This window comes from Caretta caretta, chromosome 2 (assembly GCF_965140235.1).
Source record: "Caretta caretta isolate rCarCar2 chromosome 2, rCarCar1.hap1, whole genome shotgun sequence".
Taxonomy (NCBI): Eukaryota; Metazoa; Chordata; order Testudines; family Cheloniidae; genus Caretta; species Caretta caretta.
The window spans coordinates 82,615,591-82,629,101 of record NC_134207.1 but is presented as its reverse complement, the minus strand read 5'-3'; the positions used below and the strand labels follow the sequence as shown (position 1 = coordinate 82,629,101).

Sequence of the window (13,511 nt, the reverse complement as noted above, 5' to 3'; positions counted from 1 at the left end):
TCTCCTTTTCTACCTGTCACCCCCCTTTTCCCCCTTATTGCCACTAGGTGAAATAAAATGAGTAGCATTCACTTTTTCCCCCCTTCCCCTTCTTTCTGACTCTTCCAATGTTAAGACGGTTTTGAAAATTACAGAGCAGCAACAGAGAAAAAGAAAGAAAGAAAAAAAGGGGATGGACCTAAACATTCATTCTATTGCAGTCAGTGGCCAAAAATAAAGAAAAAGAAAAAAGAAAGAAAAAGAAAAGATGGGGTGAAAAGGAAAAAAATAAATTGAAAATGTTTCAATTTTTGAACCCTAAAACAAATGGAAAAAATGGAATATTTTCACCAAACTCTGTTTTCTTGTGGAATAAAAACTTGTTTCCAGTGAAGCCCCATTTTTTGGCAGGAAATGTCTACAGTCAAAAAATGTAGACAAGCTTTGCACCAGGGCATTACTCAATGACGCATTTGCAGGGCCAGCTCTAGGTTTTTTGCCGCCCCAAGCAAAAACATTGCTGCCCCAAGCTCCAAGAGCGCAACTGCCCAAGCAGAGAAAAAAAAAAGGGGGGTGGCCGGAATGCCGCCCCTGGAATTGTGCCGCCCCACGCACGTGCTTGCTTTGCTGGAGCCTAGAGCCCGTCCTGCCCATTTGGAGTAGACTGCTTGGAAGCAGCTAACCGCTGTGTGACCGTCTACAGAGCTAATCTCTATAGGTGCAATATCAGTGTGGACAGAGGCTATGTGTACACAGCAATCGGAGGTCTGATTTGCTGCTCCGGCAGGCTTTAATCTAGTACCATGCTAAAAATAGTGAAGATGCGACAGCACAGGCTTCAGTGCAGGCTGGCCATGTGAGTAAGTACCCGTTTGCTTGGAGAAAATAAGCTTTGTTCAGTCCATCTGAAATAAACAACCCACTCCAAACCCTGCCTTTCCCTAGAACCATTGTTCCTATTCCCCCATTGTTTCTTTTGCCATGTCAACCAAGAAAACTACAGTGACTTCAGATTCGCTCTGGATTTCCACCGAGTACAGAATCTGGCCCCAAGACTGGAGATTAAGATGTTTATGGCCTACTCCTTCCTATTTTCTAGAGTTTTTTATATCGGTGGAGTTGGAAAAACGAGGCATTCACAGCATATGCTCTGAAATACCAAAGCAAAGCCTTAATGAGTTCAAATGTGTATGTCTGCTGTGAGTAATGATGCCTAACATTGCTACAAAATAATTCCTTTACATGTTCTTCTGTTTAAAAAAACGCATCATTGCTGCACAGGGGTCATAAAAATTACGAATGTCTTTTCCCATGGCATGAAGCCATGGCATTCTGTAAGGCATTGTGCTGGGCTATTATACACAGCCTGTAATCAGAAACAAATGTAACACATGAGATGATGTGATATTGCATGGGAAAAGTGAAAATAGAGCAGAAAAGTGTGATAGACAGTGACTTGGACAACAGCATCCTATATGAACCTAGTGCCCTATTCTTCACACACTAGAGGTTATTCAATGAGAAATTATGTTTTTGGTTCTTGGACTAGAAAATGGAATAGCAGTTCTTGGAAGGAAAGGGATTAAAAGCTGTTGCTGTCTGGGATTCACAGTATGCAATGAAATACTGAATTTCCTAGTCAGAATGAGAAGTGCTATAGGCAGGCCTTCTGGAAAGAGTATTTTTATTAAGTCAGGCTTGACAGTGCTGTCCACCAGTGAGAGATATTGTCTGCTCTTGGAACCATTCTCTTGATAAGTTTTTTTCTGGGTAATGGATGGGTGAGGTGAGTGTCCTGTCAGTTACAATGCTATATTTTGTATCTCTGCAGAAATGGTTCTGGTTTCATCTGAGAATTTGTGTCATTTGAATTTGTGAGAGGTTTCTGATGCTCTGTACTAGTGCTGCTTGAAAATTAAACTTCTGACTGAAAGATGTAGACCAATTCATCTGTCTCTCTGCCAATGTTTGTCTCCTGAAAAAGATGCATGTTTGTTTGTTATGACAACCATTTTCACTTTCAATCATAGACTATGAAGCTTCAGCATCAAAGCTGGATTCAGACTGTCTGATTTCGTCTGCAATGCACAGGGTGAAAGGTCAAGTAAAATGAGTCTCATAGGAAAATAATAATCACTATTAAAAACTATAAAACTCATTCAAACTCTGTGCCATTCTGCATTATTTCCATTCACTTTAAAAGCAATCTACTGTCCAATGGCCACACTCCCTTTAAAGTTGAGTAAGCTGTGCCTTTAAAACCTTACCTGACTAGGCTTTAATTTTACACTGGTGGAGACAGTGGCCCAGATCCATGGATCTAGTTGAGCTGCACTTGACACAGGACCTGTGCAAAGACTAGCTTAGGTCCTCTTTGTATTCCTTTGATCGTAGTGAGAGCCAGAGCCCAGTTCGACACTCTGCATAAGTTACAGCAGTGATCATCAGCATGATCCAGCCACCTCCCTGACATGCCCTGTGCTAGTTGGGGATTCCCTTATGTAAATCTCATTTAAAGGTTAGCAAAACTGCAGAACTGAGAACAAATCTTGCAGCTAGCTTTCCTGGCTATTCAGTGAGTCAATGTACATGCAAAAGCTGATACAGACATTCAGAGGTCAATCATGTAGACATTGACCAATAGAATTTCTACAAAGAGACCTGTTAGGAATGTCTGAATCCTTTCTGTTCCCACTAAAACTGAAAGAACCTTGGAGTCTGATGTTCCGCTTTTAATCAAGTTGAGTAGTATGTCATCACCCAAGAAGTTCCATCGACTTCAGTGGGACTACTTGGGGCAATAAGTGCTACCGACTGTGTGATAGAATCAGGCCTTCAGCAACCACTGTATTTTAGGATTGATTCATTAAACAGAACTCCACTTAAATCTTTAGGAAAACCAGATATAGTTAGGTTTCAGAGTAACAGCCGTGTTAGTCTGTATTCACAAAAAGAAAAGGAGTACTTGTGGCACCTTAGAGACTAACCAATTTATTTGAGCATGAGCTTTCGTGAGCTGAGCTGTAGCTCATGAAAGCTCATGCTCAAATAAATTGGTTAGTCTCTAAGGTGCCACAAGTACTCCTTTTCTTTTTGCAGATATAGTTAGTAGAGCCTATATGAAAATAACACTTCCTTCTCAGTTGCAGAGCAATCATTGGTTACATTCTATTGTTTTGTTAAGATATACATATAAGGAGTCATGCTTTGAAACGTAACAAGATGGAGCCTTTTTTCTTAGCCTCTGGAATCCAGTGAATCATTAATTTAATTAAAATTAAGGCATAGTCATTGAATATTTGGTATTTTACATACAACTTAAAGTATGTACATTTATGAACCACACAAAGGTACTAATTCCTGTTGTTCTCCTCACTACAGTATCCTTATCTGCCAGTATTTTTTCCCCTCTTCTCTCTTTGTATCTCCTTTATGAAACAATAACAACTCTTTAAGCTGGAAACTATCACCCTTTTGGCTTTACAGTACAGCCTTGTTTGGCCAAACTGTCACACTGAAACTTTCTTATCAGATTTTAGCTAATGCCGCTCAACATGACTCATGTGCCCAATCACTCTCCTGATTGTCCAAACCCCTATTTACCTGAAAGATTTTGTTGTCCCCCAAACATCTGAGATAAACTGATTTGCATAGGATTTGTTTGGCTTAATTAAATAATTGATGCATTGGTCATGCATTCCTCAAAAGTAGTTGTTTTTCTCCCAAGGATTCTTATCAGATGGCTCCCAACATCAGTCAAAAACCACAGTTGTCATTCATTAGACCACAGTGTGGTCTAATGAAAGCCTTTCCATAGCTCATCCTTAGCAGAGAGAGTTCCTCTGATTAACAAGCATGTTCCCTACATAGGTAGGTTTGTTTCTTCATGTTGTAAATTTTTACACTTGTTTGCTTCCTACGGTAGCTGGATTTCAGGACAAAAGCCTTCCTAATGGAACTTGAGCGCATATGCAACACAAGAGGTCGTTTCTGGCTGACCTTCTTTCTCTGCAGTGCATGGGACAAAAAGGGACATGCTTACACCATTTGCTTACATTAGTAAGTAAAGAAAACCTTAAAAGGTGTGTGAGTGAGTTAGTCTCATTCAATTAATTTCTGCTTCTGTTATTTATTCACATTTGAGATAGGAGTTTTATTCTATCTGTGTCCTTCAGTAATGGAGCTGATAACATGAACATTGCTTTGGAAAGGCAAAAGGTTAAACATTAACGAGAAAAATGGTTCTAAAACAAACAATTTGAACATTTAAAAAAACAATTGGAAATAACTTGTCGCTTTCCCCCCGCATTACTGTTGTGCTGCTATTCCTGATACAACAGTCATGCTTGCATCAGCACGTGATTAACCCCACTCCTGTACCTTATACAAATCAATCAGAGTTCTTGGGCTGGCCTTGAAATGTTATCTGATTAGGCTTTCACAAGGGACTTCTGGTCCTTCCTGCTTATGATCGGACTGGAAATATACATGAGAGAACAGCCTCTCACGTGTGATCTTTGCACTTCCATTTCTGGCCCCAGTTGGATCCAGGAAGTGAAGAGATGCAAGAAAGTTAAAGACAACAGGAAAAAAAACATTATTCAGAGGTTTCCAAACCTCAGAAAATTGTTTGAGTTTTTGGCAAAGGTTTGGGTGGGCTCCTACTTTCTTCAAATCGGTTTCCATGGCTGTAGTTTACAACTCAGCCATGAAATTTAACCAGCAATATCCATTAAGGATTCTTTGTGGTGTTTTGTTTTCTAATTTTGTAAAAAAAAAAAGGGGGGGGGATTCAAAATTTAATTTTCTCCCCTCTCCCAAAAAAATACTTAGAAGCAGTTTAAGGTACTTCTAAGGGTCTGATTTTTCTTTCTCTTATATCAGCCTATCTACATCAGGCTTAATTCTAAGATTACTTAAGCCAATATAAATCATGAGCATCTCCTTTAAAGCCAATATCATTTCTGATTTCCTCTAGTGAGTGTGAGAAGAGAATCTGGCCCAAAACTCAGAATATGATTATTCTGTAAAATGGTTTAATCTCTCTTGGTTTGTTTGGTTTTGGTAAGCAAAAAAATCAAACAGAGGGATAAACCAGCTCAGATAAAATAAAAAATCAACCTTCACTTCTCCCCTCACAAAAAAAATCCGAAATTTCCATTTCACAAAAAATTCTGGGTTGTCAACATTTTGTTTCATTCTGTATGAGAACGAAACATCGACACTGAAGAATTTCCAGCACAAAGGTGCAATCACTGTCACGAGCCTACCCAGTTTCCATCAATGTTTTGATGGAATCATCACAGTCTGTGGAATGTGTTGATTCCATGGGATCAGCATGTTCCAGCTCTAAAAAAAACCCCAAACCACCTCCTCTTTACCACCTTAAATGAATTGTTTAGTGCCCATGGAAGGCAGAAACAAACTGACAGTGCTCAAACCACAGGTCTCTGTTTATCACAGGACGGGTACAGTATGGGTAGCTTCCATGGAGACGTCTTCATACAGGTCTGAGATTCTAGACTTATTTAGTCTTGGGCTCTCTCCTGAGATTTGTAAAAATTGTGATAATTGCTTATGTGCCTATGGATGTTAATCTCAGTCTGACCTAAAACTCAGACCAACCCGTTAGTGAAGTTCTGATGAGTTGCTAATTTACGTAGTTTTCAGATAGCTCTCCATAACCCATTTTCAACCAGAAGTGGAATTATAGTACTGTAAGAAGAAAGGAATTGCTATACCAGATCAGACCAAGTGCCTGTCTAGCTCAGTACCCTGTCTGTCTCTAGCAGTGGCCACTACTAGCTGTTTCAGAAGATACTGTAAGAAACACCAACAGGGAGAGTTTTATTCTTTGTCCCCATTAGTGAGAGGTCGGTTTATACCCTGAAGCATATGAATTTATAGCTCTTCCAATATACTCTTTCAAAAAAATTTTAATCTCTAGTATCATAACTCTGTATATTCACGATTTATATGCATAAAATTGTTTGTTCCAACCTTCTATGCTCTTGGTCTCAATGACATCTTGTGGCAATGAGTTCCCCAGATTAAGAGTGTTGTTTTAAAAAGTGTTGTTTTAAAATGTGCCACCTTTCACTTTAATAGAATATTCCCGTGTCCTTGTACTATGGGACAGGGTGAATAGACGTTAGTGATCTTCTTCTGTACCATTCATTATTTTGTACGCTTTCATCATGTCTCCTCTTGTGCATTTCTTCTTTAATACAATCTGTACTACAATGGCAGGATAGTCTATCAGGGTGTACCAGAAGTTTTCCAAAAAACCTCCTGTTCTTACAAGATTTGCAGCTCAGTTTCCAGATCAATAAGGCAGCTGTGGTTTAAGAAAAATTGGGAGCTGGATCTACCAACATTTTGCCTTCCCACATCCCTCCCTTCCTTCCCCAGTCTCTTTCATCCTCCTCCTTCAGATCATCCCCAGTGAATCCCTCCTTCTCCAGACAGACTCTTCCTTCCTATCACCCTCCCCCTGATGGACTCTTTCATTTTCCCCTGCCAGCTCCCCTGGATAGAATCTTGGTTTCTCACAGACTTGCTGTTCTGCTGAGACTTCTTGGCCTGGATCCCAAGGTTCCTGCCTTAATCCATCCCTTCAAAGAGATTTGCATAGGTCTGGATAAGATTGCAAGTCTCTGGACGCTTATTCAAAGTGCTAGGTAGGGAGAAGGGGGCACATGAATGAAAGAAGCCAGAGAGCAGTTGTGCAAGCTTGAGTAAACATTTTTATGAATCCAGGGCTCCCCCCAAATCCCTCTCCTCTTTTGTGGGTCAAATTCTGCTCAATTGAGCTAATCTGGATTTACACCAATAAAGCAGCAGACTCTGTCCCACAAATCTGGAGCAACTTCACTGGGCACTTTGAAGCAACAGAGGAGACAGCCATGTTGTCAGAAGGTATAAGTCACAGAAGATAAAACTTGGGAGTCCTCCTTTCAGGAGAGCTCTGATATGTTACATACTACTGGGCATTACAGTGGTGAGTCACAACACAGGACATATTTGAAACAAAGGGAGATAAGCATTTTGAAGTGATATGCATTGCAGGGGTGTGAACAAAAGAAAACACAGATCACAAAAAAATGCAGGGCTGCGTTCATGATCGTGCCCTAGTTCTGCTTCAATGCACTGGAGAGTGGAGGGATGACGTCTCTAGGGACCCAGTTGCTTTAGAAGCACAAAGTATATTTAACATATACCTGGCTCATCAAGGATTAAAAGGAATCTATAGTGTACCACCATTCCTTCTCTCCATATCTGGAAATCAGAGCTGGACTGAAGATGGTGTTTGGATCTGGTTTCAGAGGTGAGAGTTCAGGATTTGAATTAATGTAAGAGTTCCAGTTCTGGTTTGATGTCAATGGCACCCAGTCCTCATGAGCTGTTTTTTGGAGATTTTGGAAGAAATATCAGAAAGTCAACTTTTATCATGAGATTTCCACCATTCTGGGAAAAATCTTGTAAGATTAGGAGGTCTTGTGAGATTTCAGTCACACCCACATTAGAATCAAAACACTGTCCACCTCCAGAACCAAAACCACAGAGGCAGGTTCAGATCCAGGGATCCTAATGCCAATCCTTCCCCTTGTGATGGAACTAGAAAACAGGGGACTACAACTCCCATCAGTCCCCTCCCCACTGTATGTCCCCTTCCTCCTGGATAAGCGGGGACTACTTTTCCTATCAGCCCCTTCCCCCTGCACTTCCCTTTCTCCTGGTCAGGTAAGGGGAAAGGGCCTGAACCAGGAAGCAGCTGAGTTCTGTTTGACAATGGGAGCCACATGGCAGTAGTGAGCTGGAAAGAAGCCCGAGGAACTGTGAGCAGAGCCGCATGCAGGACAAGCTGTGAGTGCCGGACATTACAGCTGGGCGCAGATCTGTGTGGGATTTATGGGGAAGCAGGAGTGGCTAGGCAGGGAGCCAGTGCAGATGGGTCCCCAATGAAAGACACTAACTGAGGCTGGCCTGGAAACCAGCAACTCCAATCCTGCCAGCCCTAGTGAACATCTTTGTCTTAGCCACGTGTGCCTAAGTGGTTATGGGGACCCACCAGGGACAGTGCCTTCAAGGCCTAGCTGCTGAAGCACTGACAATGCTTGTCTCTGAGACGTTGTACACTGGCCATGGTACGGGCCCTGGGGTTTACGGTACAGAGTAACCCCAGTCACTATACCCTGCTGGCCCCACAACTGACTAGAAATAGACTCCATTTTGGGACATTACACTCTACTCTCTGTCCAGCTGACACAAAGTCATGTCATGTTCATTGATTCTAAATCATGATTTAAAGCAGCTTTAAGGAAACCACCAGCTGATGCCAGTAAACCTCTATCTAGCCCATAACTATTTAAAGTCAGGAAGCAGTGAGTGTGCTCAAAACAACATATAAAGATAAAGATTCTCAGTGCCAGAATCGTGAATGCATTTTGGAGGAAAATGGGGAGGGTGTTTCGTCCTGAAAGAGATGAGAACATACATTAGCCTAGAAAGTGTGCTAGTATTATGCAATGGTACGGCAGTGAGTTGGCTGATTTTGAAAAATATATCTTTAAATGGTGAAAAGAGAGCTTTGAGAAACTGCAGAGAAACAGAACACATAACTGTTATTATTGTTTGTTATTTGTCTTGCACTACTGCCCAAAGTTCTACTGCAGGATAAGTGCCTTACTGCACTATGAACACACCACAGGAAGACCTGGTCCCTTCTTACAGTAGTATCTATTGAATATTGTGGTCCGGACTCCTGAGTTTGGCACAATTCCACTGTAGACTACTTTTGTGCTCCCTGGATTCTAGAGCCATGTGAGTGCAGGCTCAGCTTCCAGGGCAGGGTAGAGTTACAAGAATTTGCTTGGCGACCCCACCTCTAAGGGGACATTGGTGTATGTTGTCTCTTTGTTTTCCCATTGTGCTCCCATTCCTGTCTTGTCTCTTATTTTAGACTTAAGCTCTTTCAGGCAAGGACTATCTTTTTGTTAGGCTTTTGTACAGCTCCTAGCACAATGAGGTCATGGTCCATGACTTGGGCTCCTAGGCACTAACAAACATTATTAATATTGATAATAATAATAATTACTAATTAATAATAAAATCCTTCTGCCAGGTGCCAATGGCAGCAACAAGGACCAGGATCCCGGTGTCTGTAGGTCCTTTTCTAGAATCAGAACGATGGCTTGAGCCCTACCCAGAGCTGTACTCTTATTTCCAGTTCTAGGAAATTAAAATAGAATGTTCCCAGTCAGCTTTCCAGGTGGTTCTTCCTCTCTGACAGGCATGCAGAAGACTGTGGGAACACGGAACCACAAATACCTTTTTATTTGGGGGAAAATGGAAAAAAACTAAACAAAAGAAACAAAATAACCAAAGGTATATATTTACATACACTCAAAGGAGCAAAACTTAGTCAGTGTATCAGGAGTGTGGCCAATGTATTAATTGTTCAGCTTGTTGAGGTTCAGAACTTAGTTATACAAGAAACCCCACTCATCTAAGACCCCACACATGGAGCCAATTAGACTCTATGATAGTCACGATGTCAGAGGATGGCTGTCCTCTGCCAATCTGCTCCAGTTCAATGAAGTCTTCACCAGCCAGTTCTGCTCCAATTTGCAGCAACCTGGTCCCTTTCCCTCAGATCAGGGCCGCTGCAGCTGGTCCATCAAGCCACATTGTGAAGTCAGATGTGTGCTACAACCACTGGGTCAGGGTGGTCCAGTCCCAGGGAATCACTCCACAGATGGTTCAGAATCTGCAGGTGAAGATCCCAGAGCACCACAGAACCTTTGGGCAGACTGCCTGCCTGCTCCCTGGGATAGAGCTCCTGGTCACTAGAACAGATCCTTCAGCCCTCTCTTTGTTGATCTTAAATCCTATTCCCAAACCAGAGTCCACTCCATGAGCAGACCTCCATCCCCTAAGCCTTTTAGCCATGGAGCTTACAATAAATAATAATAATAATTAGTAATGAAATCTCTGTGGGTTCAATACTGCCACGGTGGTGAATAATACCTTACTGCACAATTAGTGCTATTTAAATCCATGGGACTGTGTGTGTTACAAGGCACTATTCAATGTAACAAATGGTGGCCTTATATAGATTTTTCCCATTATTCTCTGCCCATTATTCCTTGCTATGAATCTAGCTCCATGCCTCAAGATTATGAAAATTATATAAGCAGGAGGTGTAGCTTAGTGGTTAGAGCCACAGTCCCATTCTGTTCCCTTCATTAACTCACAGTATTTCACTTTCATCCATTTGTAAAATGGAGAGTATTAATATGGAGCCACAGAAGGCTCAAGGTGTTAATGTTTGTATAGCACTTTGTGAGTCTCGGACGGAAAGCGCTATAGCGGGTCAGAACATTATTAGTAGTGTGTTATATATTTAGATGTGCCTCTTGCATCAGAAATATATGGCTGCAATTCATAAGACAGCAACAGCAGGGCATGCATCAGGGTCTTTTTCCTGTTTGCTTTATGGTTTCAGTTATTTCTGGGACGTGAGGAGCACTGGAATGTGATGTCACTATGCAAACAGAAAGAATGGTGTCGTCGGGGCTTGGTGGGTGGAGATAAGATGTTTTATTCTCTGGGGAGGGGAGAGGAGAAAAGGAAAAATTTAGTCCAGATAAAGAAACATAATGGAACTGTCAATAGAGTCACAAAGGGAAAGAAAAACCGCTGCCCCCATGCAAATGGTTTGGGAAAACAGTCCACCGCCCTTAGCTAATTCCCCTGATTAAAACTGCATTAGCTCGTAGGTGTCAGGGACAGGCAGCTGTTTTCAAGGAAACCCTGGCTCCAAGAGGTCCTTCCTTGTAGGGCAGTAAGGCTGCTCTATCTAGAGGTAAATGTCAGGGAGACACGCAGCCTGCCGACGTTTGTCCTCTTTCTGACAGGCCCTGGCCAATGTCCTGCTGCTGAGGGTCGTGGTAATTTACGTCCCTTCTGTGTACATTAACTTATCTACAGTGGAGCTGGCTGGGCTTTTTCAGTCAGTCTGTCTCCTCCACAGGCTGTGAGACTTTCCTGACTGTGGGACTAAAAGTGGGAACTGGCTGCTTTGCTCCTGCCAAGTTCCTGAGCCGTACGAACAACAACAAACACAGCCAAGGAGCCAGGCCGCCTCATTCTGAGCCACAGCAGACATTGCTAGCTGTAGCATTAACACTGTGCCTAGCCTTCCTGCACTGCTGTCCCCAGGGAGAGTAGGAGAGAAGGGGAAGGAAGGCTGCTGCTGGAAATTAGATACTTAGTCCCCTACTTTATGCCTCATTTTTATTCTACTATTATGTAACAGCAAGAATAGTTATTTATTATTTGCAACTCCCTGGGGATTCCCCTTCCCTCCCCCCATTTATAATGAAGCAGTCTAAGTAGTGCCATTTCATATAGGACGCAGACATTTCCCAGTCTACTGGCAGGTTTGGCGCCATAGTATAGAGGGTATTTTTCAGGATTGCCTTGTTGAAGTATATTAGTAAATAGGTTGGCAACTAAGTTCAATTGTAAACTCACTGTTGGCATAAGCAAGCAAATATTCATTGATTGCATCGATAATTTGGCTCTACGTTTTTAATGACACTTTCTTTACTGAGGCCAGAACTTTCCTCTCACACATCCTTGGAGTGAATTTCAAACATAGTAACCTGCTATCTCTATATGTATGGAACTGAACTTATTCATTCCACCTACCTGGCATGCCAACTGAGGTTGAAATGTATGTGGACTATTAGAGTGAGACTCATGTTTAATGGGTAATAATCCATTTGTTACTCACTGGGTGCTCACTGGAAAAAGAGATGGAAAAGATTATACCCACCACCAATACCTTCCTTCGCTGCCTGTATTGCACTAGATCGAGCTAAAGCTGTGGAAATGAAAGGAGCACGGCTAACATTATTACTCTAATGGCTATGCCTGTTACCTGGCCTGTTCATGATAACGCCCACTCACACAGAGGGAATCTACATATGATCACTCCCACTGAGACTCAAATGAATGGCAGGCAAGGTTGATTCTTGCCATGCTGTCGAAAAAACGTGTCACAAAAGCAGAAGTAGAGCATCATTCCTATGGTGTTATCTAAAAATCATTAATTCACTATGGAGTTCTGAGAGCGAAAAGAGTAGTCAGGCTTGTGAAATCAGCAGCACCATACTCATCCTTCTGTTTGGTGCAAGGACAGCTTGGCCTGCTAGTACTGACCCCCTACCAGGTCACTGATAAACTCCGTTCATCTTCCAGCAAAATTGCCACAAGGAAAGAAACACAGGGAGTTAACACTTTTGCAAACATCTGAGAGTCTCATTTAAACAAATATCTCAGTGACAGTTATGTTCCTCCTGCATTTTCAGTGGATGTTCTTTCAAGATATCATGTTATTTCTGTTGACATTCCCAGACTATATCAGGCCTTCATCATGCAGGCTCTGAGATGGTTGAAGCGAGAGTCATGCCTTTCACTACCGACCTACAGACTAGCAGTCAGAGATGGTTGTCACTGCTCATTGGTTTTCTTTGTCGTCTTCTTCTTCCATAGGTACTTGCTAGGCACCACTGAAAACAATATTGCTGTGTTTGAAAGCCTTTGGCAATATAAATACAGTTTTCTATCTTCCAGAAGAACTAGAACTATAATCAATGAGCATCTTTCTTCTTGATAAGGGCTGAAGATAGTGTGCCATGTCAGTGACATGATACATTGTTCAAACTATTATGGAGGTTGGCTTTATACACCTGGCATGTTTCATCCACTGTTTCAGTCTAGTGATGTCTGAGTTTCTGGGAAATAGATGACAGGTACAGATCTTGTTTTGATTGTCAGGAAAATTGTGGGTAATTTTGTCATTCTCCCAAGGCTTTCAAAATCCTGTTTAGCTTATTAGCAAAAAAAAAATAAGCTGCTCCTACCTGATGAGAGCAGTTTGAATTTTCCCATCTCCAGCGTCAAATTAAGGCAATCAGGGCCCTTAGCACTCCCCACAAGGGCTCTGCTATTACCCCATGACCTTGTCGTGGTCCCACCTCCTCTTTAGAACAGTCGCAAGTTTCAGAGTTAAGATGAATTGGGCAATTCTATTTCAGAGCTATTGTGTCATGCTGTTTTCAGACTCAGGCAGACGTCACTGCATCTGTTATATTTGGGTTATATTTTCTTTGTATCCATGAAGCCTAGGAACATAATTTTATTTTTAAATCAAAGATGATATTCTACTCTTGTCAGATGACTCCACGAGCTGGAGGCCTGGGCACAGGTCTACAGTGCCGATGCCTTAATCTGGCCCTGCCTGGAGCTGGCACATTACAATTTAAGTCATCACTCTTGGATGGTGAAAGTAGCTTGTTTTTTCTCCTGTATCAGGATCCCATTGAATATGTAGAGAAATAATTAACTTTGGACTGAGGAGCCTCCTTGTGCAGCAGAACAGTTCAGTAAGTTCTTAATTAAATAATTCAAAGCTTCTCTTGTATTTTTTCCAGCAACTGTGTCCCCCACTACACCCACACTAT

General features: G+C 41.9%; 2 long non-coding RNA genes across 2 annotated transcripts in view; one reads left to right on the top strand and one right to left on the bottom strand.

Moving 5' to 3' along the window:
• The window catches only part of LOC142070785 (uncharacterized), a 134,450-nt gene that overhangs the window by 81,258 nt on the left and 39,681 nt on the right, over positions 1-13,511 (top strand). The window lies entirely within an intron of this gene.
• LOC142070784 (uncharacterized) overlaps positions 1-13,511 on the bottom strand; it is a 74,373-nt gene that overhangs the window by 45,078 nt on the left and 15,784 nt on the right. The gene's annotated exons all lie outside the window — the stretch shown is intronic.